The 12126-nt window shown below is 37.7% G+C and overlaps 1 pseudogene; it reads left to right on the plus strand.

Moving 5' to 3' along the window:
• Positions 1 to 6427: 6427 nt before the first annotated feature.
• Positions 6428 to 8132, plus strand: LOC102811954 (annotated as a pseudogene).
• The last annotated feature ends 3994 nt before the right edge of the window (positions 8133 to 12126 follow it).

A 12126-nucleotide genomic window follows, 5' to 3' on the forward strand; every position in this document is an offset into this window, starting at 1 on the left:
TAGGCAGGGCCGAAGTGTCTCAGGCAGGCACAGTCCGCGCCTGATGACGTCAGACAGTCGCTGCTTCTCTTTTTCTGCAGGCTTTTTTTGTTTTTCCTTTTCCCTTCCTAAACTGACTTCCCTCTGTCCACTGTATGCGCAGAAATCCCACCTTGGGGTAGGTGTCACCAGTGGCTCTCCCTGTTTGAGTCTCCCAGCCACTAGAGGCTCCGCACGAGCTGGTTCCCGCCCCGCCCCCTCAAGCCCAATGGAGCTGGGGCTGCCGCGGTGCACTTTTAACAAGCTTGTAATTCCTTGCACAGTGATTTCTCAAAGAAGCGGGTCTAAAGCTCTGGCGCACTAAGATTCACGCGGGCTGTGAGACTGTGAATTCCTACCTGGGAGGTTTAACTCACGAGTTGTTCCCCCCTGATCCCGGAGCCCCCACTCACCCGCACCGCCTGGCTGCCTTCCAGAAGTCCTCTCCAAGTTCATTCTTTCTTGAAACCAAAAAAAAATAATAATAATAAAGAATAATAACAGAGTGCAATAAAATAAGGATATCAGGGTACAGCCATTAAAGTATATAAAACATGTCTGTAAGTCATTGATGAATCACTCCCATTCTTATGATATATATATACATAAATCATATGTACATATAAGGAATCAGGTTGTATTTTTCCCTTTTTTCGTACCGTGAACTACAGGAAATTAAAATCATTTTATACTTGGAGTTAGGAGAAAATACTTTTTTAAGTGCCGAATTTCTATACTACCCTGAGGTGAGGAAAATATTTAAAAATAAAAATCTTCAAGAAATACACCGTGATATTAAGATCTTTGCTTATGGCAGTGTACTTATACATAATATAAGAGTTCATTATAATTAGATATTTTTAAACCAAACATCTAATAAATCCAAGAGAAAATCTAATGCACATTGGAATAAAAATTTTTCCTTGTTGAAGAAGAAAGCTGAAATTGCTTAATTAATTTCCATTCTTCTGATTAATAAATAAATAAAGTATAAATGCAAGTAACCAATATAAATATAATGACTAATTTTATTCTTTGTAATAAAACATAATCGAAAATTATAAAGTTAAAGTTAGGAAATAATTCAGCCATATTTTTAATGTCTCTACCTATCAAGACACCTGTAAAGCAACAGATTTTTAGAGATTTAACACTGTAATAAATCAGTCCCTTTATTCAACCCAATCTCTTACACACAGTGGCATTCCATAAATGTTTGCTGAATGGGATGAATGCATGAAGAAATTTATGGCCAAAGAATTTGATGAAATACCAGCATTTTATTCATGAGGAAGGGAAAATAATTCAAAAAGGTTAAAAGATTAGGCCAAAATCACACTAGGTTTTCTGAGCACAGCATTTCTTTCTTTCTTTTTTTTTTTTTTTAATTTCTTTGTTAATTGTTTATTGTCTCTCTTTTCTTTTTTTTTTATCGTGTGATAGTTTACATGGGGGAACATTAGTTTTACATTCATTCTATCATACATCGTTTCATTGCCAAAGTTACCATCCAGTCCATGCATCATCACCCAAAGGGTATGCCCTGCAGGCCCCCCTCCCCCCATGGTCCTCAGCACACAGCCCCCTTCCCTCCCTGGATCTCAAGTCCTCAGGCACTCCATTTCTTCATGTCATCCTCTCTGTCTCCATCTCAGGCCTCACTGCTTCTCTGGGTGGGGTCCCGATCTCTGCTCTTCTCCAGTGATGGTCCCAGGGTCCTCTGCTCCTAGACTGAAAGGTTAATCACTCCCCTCCTTGCTATAAAATATCCACCTTTACATTTCCAACCCTCACAATCAGTCCTGATAACAATTATTCGTCCTTGCACACAAGAGATCCATCTGCATTTCTTTTCATCAGCCCTTCCTAGACAGGTTGGATACTAGTCACTGGAGACTCTACCATCCTCCCAGCCCTGTCAATCTAGGTTCGCTCTTGAAAGCTTGTAAGCCAGTCACTTCTTACCTTTGTATCCCTCCCCCCCATTTTGGGTAGCCAATGTTCAAGTTGCCCATCACTATCTAACTCTTTGTGCAGAGGGGGTGGGAGTAATTCTTGGAGTAGGGATTTGTTTCCTCTTTTGAGTTACTGCATTTATAGGTGCAGTTCAAGTTTATCAAGTTGTATCAGATGGCACTATTTTTTTTTCCTCCTCTTCTTTCTTCTTTGGGTTGAGCTCTGCTCATCCAGTCATTGAAGCCGGGTCAAGTGGGTATCATCTGCGAGTGTGGGTGTTCTTGCGTCTGTCCGCCATCTTCTTATCAGCTTATTGCTCCCCACTCTAGTCCTCTGTGGCTGTGTCTCTGACTCTGAGCCCATGAGTCCCCGGGTCTTGTCCCACTGCTAGCCGACCAAGTCTCCAACCGGGTTCCCAGTAGTCTGCTGAACGATTCAGGTCTTAGCTCACCGCTTAATTGATGTTCTTCGGTCATGTCTCCTTATGGGTGATGTGCATGGTCATTAATCAGAACATGTATTTCCACTGCATTTTGGTCTTGGAAGAGGATTTGCACTGAGCGGACTCAATCGCTTGCCTTGATGTCTCCTGGGCAAGCAACTTGCTTGCTCTTATGGTAACAGTCAGACTATCCCTCTTGTTTTGTGGTTTTCCTGTAGGTCTTTCTTTTGAGAAGTGTCTTCTGGTTTTCTGGCTGATCCAGGCTAATCTGCTTGTCCTTTCAATAGGACAGTTTCCCGTCTCTGAAGGTCTGGATGTGGTTCAGGTTTCCATCTATAGTCTTATGTAATGCAGAGGCTCCTCAGGAAACCTCCTTTACTGAACACATTGTAGTCCCATTTTAGGTATTCCAATCAGTTTTAGGCAGAAGACAGACGTACAAGTTTTCTATGGTGATATTTCTGGCTATTCCTTTCTCTACTCTCCCGTGTCTGTTTTATAATATAATGCATGGAAAACCAAGGTTCAAAAGTCAGCCAAACATCTTACATTATTCCCCCCTTTTCCCCATTCCAACCATGTCCCAGTCTCTGTATCCCAGAGCCCTGTTGTTCCAAGGCTGTGCATACATCATTTTTTACCTCTGTCCCATTTAGCTCATTTCTTCCTGTCTAATTGTTCTCCCATCTGCTTTGTTCTTCCATTCCCCTCTCCCTACTTGTATAATGTACTCCTCCCCAGCACCCAAACTATCCTGTGTTTATTCCCTGCCCTGTGCTCCAGCTTCCCCTCCTGCCCTTAACCCTACCCCTATGTTCTAGCAACCTGTTAAGAATCCACTTTAGTGGAATAGTATGGATTCTTTGTCTTAGTCTTTTACAGTAATGGGCCTATGCAGTATTTTTCCTTTTGTGATTGACTAATTTCACTCAACATAATGTTTTTAAGGTTCATCCATGTTAGGAAGTGGCATGCAGCTTCCTTGTTATTTTTCAAGGTAGCATAGTACTCCATTGTGTGTATGTACCACAGCTTGTTTATCCATTCTTTAGTTGATGGGCACTTTGGCTGTCTCCATCATTTTGCTATAGTAAATAGTACAGCTATGAACATTGGTGTGCATATATCTTCCCGTGTTGTGGCTCGTTTTTCTTGTGGGTAAATACCAAGTACAGAAATTGCTGGATCGAATGGTATTTCTATTTTCAACCTTCTGAGAAAGTGCCATATTGCTTTCTAGAGAGGTTGGACCATTTTGCAGTCCCACCAGCAATGGAGGAGTGTTCCAGTCTCTCCACATCCTCGCCAACATTCATTGTCCTCAACGTTTTTTATCTTTGTTGTTATTGCTGGTGTGAGATGATATCTCATTGTTGTTTTGATTTGCATCTCTCTAATGGCTAGTGATCGTGAACATTTCTTCATATGTTCGTTGGCTGCCTGGATCTCCTCCCTGGTGAAGTATCTGTTCATATCCTGTGTCCATTTCTTAATTGGGTTATATGTCTTATTTTTGTAGATGTATAGCATTTTCCTATATATTTTAGAAATTAGTCCCTTATCCAATATATTGTTGCAAAAAACTTTTTCCCATTCTGTGGGTTCCCTTTTTACTCTCTTGGTGAAGTCTTTTGATGCACATAAGATTTTACATTTTTATTATGTCCCACTCATCTCTTTTGTCTATTTTTGTTTGTGTACTTTTCAAAATGTGTGGCAGTCTGTATATGCCCTGGATTAGTGCCCTCATATTTGTCCCTATTTTTTTCATTGATGATCTTCATAATTTTGGGATTCAGATTTAGCTCTTTAATCCATGTTGTGTTCATTTTTGTATAGGGTGTGAGACAAAGGTCTTGTTTCAGTCTTTTACATATCACTTTCCAGTTCTGCCAGTACCATTTGTTGAAGAGACTGTCACTTACCCATGCAATGTACCTAGGCACTTTGTCGAAGATCATTTGGCTGTAAGTGGTTGGGTTGATATCTGGATTCTCGATTCTGTTCCATTGATCAATGTCTCTTTCATTATACCAGTACCAGGCTGTTTTGACCACTGTAGCCATGTAGTAAAGTTTGAAATCAAGGAGTGAGAGACCTTCAAGCTTGTTCTTCCTTTTAAGCAGTGCTTTGCTTATCCTAGGTCTCTTTCCTTTCCATATAAAATTAGTAATTGTCCTTTCTATCTCTTTGAAGAATGTTGTTGGAACCTGGATTGGGATTACATTGTAAGTGTAAATTGCTCTGGGTAGTATTGACATTTTCACAGTGTTGAGTCTTCCTATCCAGAAACATGGTATGTTCTTCCACTTCTGTAGGTCTCTTTTGGTTTCTTGTAGTAGTGCTTTGTAATTTTCTTTATATAAGTCCTTTGTTTCTCTGGTTATGTTTATTCCTAGGCATTTCATCCATTGCGTGGCTATTGTAAATGGTATTGCCTTCCTAATGTCCTTTTCATCATTATTGCTGTTGCTATAGATAAATCCTATTGATTTTTGTGTGTTGATCTTGTACCCTGCCGCTTTGCTGAATCTTTCGATGAGGTCTAATAAGTTTTTTACTGAGTCTTTGGGGTTTTCTATGTATAGGATCATATCTACAAATAAGGAGAGTTTTACTTCCTCTTTGCCATTTTGGATGCCTTTAATTTCTTTATCATGCCATATAGCTCTGGCTAAAACTTCCAGCACAATATTGAATAGGAGCAGTGATAAAGGGCATCCTTGTCTGGTTCCTATTCACAGGGGGCACAGCATTTCTTTTACAGTATAATTATTTTAAAAGAATATAGGGAAAGAGATACAAATCCATAGGCACTGATCTCTGAGGGCACCACAGTTAATATTGTGTTTGCAGATGTTAGAAGCTTGTTCATCTGTAGAGTAAACACTCATCCAACAAATATTTACTGAGTATCTACATTATGCCAAACACTCTTCTAGGTGTTGAAGACACAAGTATATCAGAGAACAAAAGAGACAAAAGATCAGTCTCCATAGAACATACATTCTAGGGGCCTTAGAGATGAAGAGACTCTCAGAAATAGAGCATTTCACAAGTTGATAATTACCTTTCCTCCAATCCTGATGCTGCATTCTTTCTAATATAGTGCAGCATCTTGGATTATTATCTCAGCATATACGTTGAATAAGAAAGGTGAAAAGACATAAACCTAACGTAGACCTTTCCTGATTTTAAACTAGAATCACCTTCTTCTATGCAAATGACTTCTGTTGGTACAGGTTCTACGTGAGCACATTTAAGCTTCTGAAATTTCCATTATTCATAATGTTTTCATAATTTGTTATCATCAACACTCTTTAATGTATTTGCAAATTCATAAACCACGGGAAAATATCTTTCTGGCGTTCTCTGATTTTAGCCAAGATCCATCTAACATCAACAATAATATCCCTCATTCCATACTATCTTGTGACTTCAGCTTAATTTAGAACAGTTCCCTGAATAATGCAACTGGTTTTGAATGATCTTCAACAGTATTTTACCTGCATGTGATTATTAATGACATTGCTCAATAATGTCTGCATTTTGTTGGATCATATTTTGTTTTGTTTTTAATGACCAAAAATATGGATCTCTTCCAGTCTGTTCACCAAGCAGCTGTTTTCCAAAATTTTTGGCTTAGATTAGTGAGTGCTTGCAGCATTGCATCATTTGTTGAAATATCTCCATTGATATCCCATTAATTCCTGGAGCCTTGGTTTTTGTCAATGTCTTCAGCACATTTTAGGCTTCTTCCTTTGATACCATTGGTTCTTAATCAAATGGTTAAGAGATAACTGATTATTTTTCGTACAGTGACTGTATATTCCTTCCATTTTTTCTCAATATTTCCTGTATAGTTCAATATTTTGTTCATTTTGTTTGGTTCCTTCAAGTTGTATCTAATTCATAGTTATCCATGTACAACAGAACAAAATACTGCCTTGTCAGCAGGGTATGAGACTTTCAATGGCTTGTGGCTTTCCTCAAGACCATTGGTCTATAACCATGTCCATCACCATCGATTGAGAGTTTGAGGAGCAGGATGCTCAGAATCACTAGCAGCAGCTGTACTTGGAAATTCAAAATGAGTTCCATGACTATCCTTATACAGTGGTCAAGTTTCCAGAAAACAGAAATTGAAACAGATATAGAGATGTGAAGCCATATGATCAAAGTCATGTTAAACTTTAGAATACTAAAAATGATTCTATTAATGCCAGTTTAGTTGACATAGAAGAGGTACAAAGGAGTTACATCATAACACAAGGTCCATTTCCTAATTGTTGTTGTTATTGTTAGGTGCCATTGAGTCAGTATCGACTCATAGCGATGTTATGCACAGCAGAATGAAACACTGCCCGGTCCTGAGCCAACCTCACTACAGTTGTCACGCTTGAGTCCATCGACACTGCCACTTGGCCACTCCATCTTGTTGGGGGTCTTCCTTTTTTTCTCTGACCCTCCACCTTACCAAAGATGATATCCTTCTCCAGCCACTGATCTCTCCTGACAATATGTCTGAAGTATGAGAGACGAAGTTGGCCATCTTGGCCTCCAAGGAGCACTCTGGCTGCACTTCTTCCAAAACGGATCTATTGGTTCTTTTGGCAGCCCATAGCACTTTCAATATTCTCCTCCAACACCATAATTCAAAAGCATCAATTCTTCTACGGTTTTCCTAATACATGTTGTCATTTCTGACTCATGGTTTGGCAACAAAAAACAAAAGCTGTTTTCATGCTAAACTGAGTGATGGAGAAAGATTCAGTTAAATGTGCACAGTACTGGCCAACAAAAGATGACTGAGAGATGCTGTTTAAAGAAACAGGATTCAGTGTGAAGCTCTTAACAGAAGATGTGAAATCATACTATACAGTACATCTACTGCAATTAGAAAATGTCAATGGTTGTGAAACCAGAATGATATCTCACTTACATTATATCACCTGGTCAGATTTTGGAGTTCCTGTATCACCAGCTTCATTTCTTAATTTCTTATTTAAAGTGAGAGAATCTGGCTCCTTGAAACTTGAGCATGGACCCATGGTGGTTCACTGCAGTGCTAGAATTGGTTAGTCTGGCACATTTTCCTTAGTAGATAACTGTATTATTTTGATGGAAAAAATGAAATAATATTAACATTAAATAAATGTTACTGAATATGAGAAGATATCAAATGGGACTTTTTCAGAAACCAGATCAACTCAGGTTCTCATACATGTCTGTAATAGAAGGAACAATGTTTATAAAGGGAGATTCAAACATACAGAAGCAGTGGAAAGAACTTTCTACGGAAGACATCTCCTGCTTTTGATCATTCACCAACTAAAATAATGACTAAAAATATAATGGAAACAGAATAGGCTTAGAAGAAGGAAAACTTACAGATGACAAGTGTACAGGACTGTCTTCTAAAATGCAAGATATTGTAGAGGAAAAGAGTGAGAGTCTCTATCTGAAATGTATTTGAGAAGACAGAAATGCTAACACAGCTCAGAAGATGAAATAGGTGAAACAGAGGCTAAATGAGACTGAATGAAAAAGAAAAAGGTGGTTATATTGGCAACCTCTTCTCACTAAGATTGGGTTTGTGTCCATCCTTTTGGTTGGCACTTTTGTTGGCTGGACACTATTTTTTAGCAAAATGTCTTATAAACAATTAATTTTTACCAGCAAGCTTCTGAATTCATATCTGGTACCACTGCATTAATCACAATGGTTTATCTGTTAGCAGTAAACGCTTTATACCCCAAAAAATGATGCAGTAGACACGATACCAGCCAGATAAGCAATGCATAATAATCAAAAGCAATGCATACTAATCACAACATCTCAGGATTCTTCACTGCAAGTTCCTCTGAAAGCCAGACTGTTCCTCTGTAAAGCACTTTCTAAAATGAAGATATTAATGTTTGTCAAAAACTAGTGTGTCTTCAAGTATACATTAATGTTAAGCATGACATTTACTTGACCACACTGAGAAATCCTTTATAACAGGATTTAGTTTTAGAGGTTATCTAGATTTTAACATACACTTGATAAAAGCAATACAAATTGTGGTTTTATCTATGGCAGTGAGAAGAAAATAACTGTTAATTAATGTGTGTAATGTATGTAACATTTTATATTCTTAGTCATTCCAGCATACATATATTTATAACTACCTCTTTTTAAAAGCCCAATTTAAAAAATCTGTTACTATAAAATAATAAATTGTATGTTGGTTTAATTATACTGGTAAATACCCTAAAATGAAGTTAGATATAAGCAATTAGAAACCTGAGTAAACATTTTTCGAAGAATATTTTGAAAGAAAATTCTTCTTTCTGGAATAGTCAGATAACAGTTGGTAAAGACTTTGTAAAGAAACTGGTTTCTGTACAGCTGATTGCAAATACTGTTTATTTTCTTGAGATTTCAATGTATTCCTCCTAATTTATAATTGGGATAAATTATGCTTTAGAGAATAAAAATAAGCAATATTTTATGATCCATGGTTTCAGTTTACTAGCTGAAGTTTTGAAGTAAATTATTTTTCAAGTTCTTTCTACTTCAATAAATTGTATGATGATATTAAAATCTTAAGGAAAAAAAACAAAAAAGACTGCCTTGTCTTGTGTCATCCTCAATCTTCCTGTTTTTGAGCCCATTGTTTCAGCCACTGTATCAAAACATCTTTTTTAAGGATTTTCCTTTTTCACTGACCCTCTACTTTACCAAACATGAAGTTTTTCTTTAGGGACTGAGCCTTACTGATAATTTGCCCAAAGTACATGAAATGACATCTTACCATCTTCCCTTCCAAGAAGCATTCTGATTATACTTCTTCCAGCATAGATTCATTCGTTCTTCTGGCAGTCCATGGCACATTCAATATTCTTTGTCAACATTCAATGCTTCTTTGGTCTTCTTTATTTATTATTCAGCTTTCCCATGCATATGAGGCAATTGAAAATGCCATCACCTATCTTCAAAATAGTGTTAAAATATCTTTTAACACTTTAAAGAGCTATTTTGCAGCAAATTTACCCAATGCAATAATACATCCTTTGACACCCAACTCCTGCTTATATAGGCATTAGTTTTAAATCTGATTAAAATGAAATCCTTAACTGCTTCAATATTTTCCCCATTTATCATAATATTATTTATTGGCCCAGTTGAGAGGATTTTTGTTTTATTTATTTTGAAGTATAATTCATACTGAAGACTATAGTCTTTAACCTTCATCATAAGAATTTCAAATCCTCTTTGCTTTAAGCCAGCTAGGTTGTGTCATGTGCATTTCACAGAAGGTTGTTAATGAGTCTTCCTCCAATCCTGATGCTTTCTTATTTATGTAATCTAGCTTTTCAGGCCACTAGCTCAATACACAGATTAAACAACTATGGTGAAAGGATGCAATACAGACATGCATAGTCCCTGATTTTAAACCATTTAGTAGACCATGTTCTTTCTCTTCGATGTACTGCCTCTTTGTCTATGTTCAGGTTCATCATGAACACAATTAAGTGTTCTGGAATGCCCATTCTTCACACTGCTCTCCATAGTTTGTTATGAGTCACATGGTCCAATGCTTTTCCATAGGCAATAAAACTCAGGTAAACATCTTTCTGGGGTCCTGGTGTGGTGCTGTGGGTTAATGCACTGGACTGCAAAGTCAGTTTGAACCACAAGGTTGGCAGTTCAAGCTCAGCAGCTTCTCCTTGAAACGTTATACAAGGTCGCTATGGGTCAGAACCGACTTGCTGGCTCTTAAAAGCAACAAACATCTTTCTGGTATTCTCTGCTTTTAGCCAAGATCCATCTGATATCAGCAATGATATTCCTCATTATACAACTTCTGAATTCAGCATGAAATTCTGTTGGTTCCTTTTTGATGTATAATACAACTGTTTTGAATGATCTTCAGCAAAAATATTAATATGAGATATTAATGATGTTGTTAGATAATTTCAACATTTGGTTGAGTCTTCTTTCTTTGGAAACTGCAAGTATAACTCTCTTCCAGCTGCTTAGACACGGACAAATTTCTTGGCATAGACAATTGAGCACCTTCAGTGCTGCAATAGCCTCATATGGATGCAGAAGCTGGACAGTGAATAAGGAAGACCATAGAAGAATTGGTGTCTTTGAGTTGTGGTGTTGAAGGAGAATACTAAAAGTACCATGGACTGCCAAAAGAACCAATAGATCTATTTTGGAAGAAGTGCCGCCAGAGTGCTCCTTGGAGGCCAGGATGGCTAAGCTTCGTCTCTCATACTTTGGACATATTGTCAGGAGGGACCAGTCGCTGGAGAACGATGTCATGCTGGGTAAGATGGAGGGTCAGAGAAAAAAAGGAAGACCCCCAACGAGATGGATCATCCAGGTGGCATCATTGATGGCATCAAGTGTTGCAGCGGTGGTGGGTTGGCCCAGGTTCGGACATTGTTTCGTTCTGCTGTGCATGGGGTCGCTATGAGTCGGTTCTGACTCGATGGCACCTGACAACAACAACAAAAGTGCTGCGTTGTTGAAACAGTTCAATTGGTATTCAGTCAATTTGTGGAGCTTTGCTATTCAGCAATACCTTCAGTCCAGCTTGGACTTCTTCCTTCAATCCTTGATCATATGCTACCTTCTGAAGTAGTTGAACATCTACCAAGTATTTTTGGTATGAGGACTTTGTGTATTCCTCCTAACTTTTTTTTCTTTTTTGATGCCTCCTGAATCATTCAATATTTTCCCCATAGAATCCTTCAGTATTGCATCTCCAGATATTAGTGTTCAATGGATCAGATCGATTAGTTAAATAATTTTTAAACTCAGGTGGGATATACTAAAGGTTGTATTTTGAATCTTGTGGACTTTCAAAATTTTTATTCATCTTCAACTTGAACTTACATATGAGCATATGAGCTTCTCCATCGTCTCTTTCCACACATGCAATTTTTTGATTCCTGTGTATTCCATCTGGCAAAGTCCATATGTATGATAGCCACTATTGTTGTTGGAAAAGGTATTCACTAGGAATAAGTCATCAGTCTTGCAAAGTTATATAGTCCTATCTCCATCATTATTTCTATTACCAAGACCATATTTTCCAATTACTGCTCCTTCCTGTTTGTTTCCAACTTTAATATTCCAATCATGATGAATTATCAATGCACCTTGATTGCATGTTTGATCAATTTCAGAATGCAGAAGTTGGTAAAAATCTTCAATTTATTCATATTTGACTTCAGTTATTCATACATAAATTTGAATAATAGTGGTTTTAACTGGTTTTCCTACTGTTGCTGTTAGGTTCCCTCTTGTCGATTCCAATTCATATGGACCCTATGTCCACCATCCTCAACAATTATTATGCTTGAGACAATTGTTGCAGTCAATGTATAAATCCATCCCATTGAGGGTCTTTTTTTATTTGTCTGAGCCTCCACTTTACCAAAGATTATATCATTTCCAGGGACTGGTCCTTCCTCTTAACATGGTCAAAGCATGTAAAACCAAGCAAGTCTCACTATCTTCACTTCTAAGGAGAATTCCAGATGTACTTCATCCAAAACAGATTTATTAGTTCTTTTGGCAGTCCACAGTGCATTCAATATACCTCCCAAACACCATAATTCAAATGTATTGATTCTCCTCCACTCTTCCTTAATCATTATCCAGCTTTTGCATATATATGAGACAAATAAAAATATAATGACTTTGATAAG

Source organism: Chrysochloris asiatica, unplaced genomic scaffold (genome assembly GCF_000296735.1).
Source record: "Chrysochloris asiatica unplaced genomic scaffold, ChrAsi1.0 scaffold00180, whole genome shotgun sequence".
Classification (NCBI taxonomy): Eukaryota; Metazoa; Chordata; class Mammalia; order Afrosoricida; family Chrysochloridae; genus Chrysochloris; species Chrysochloris asiatica.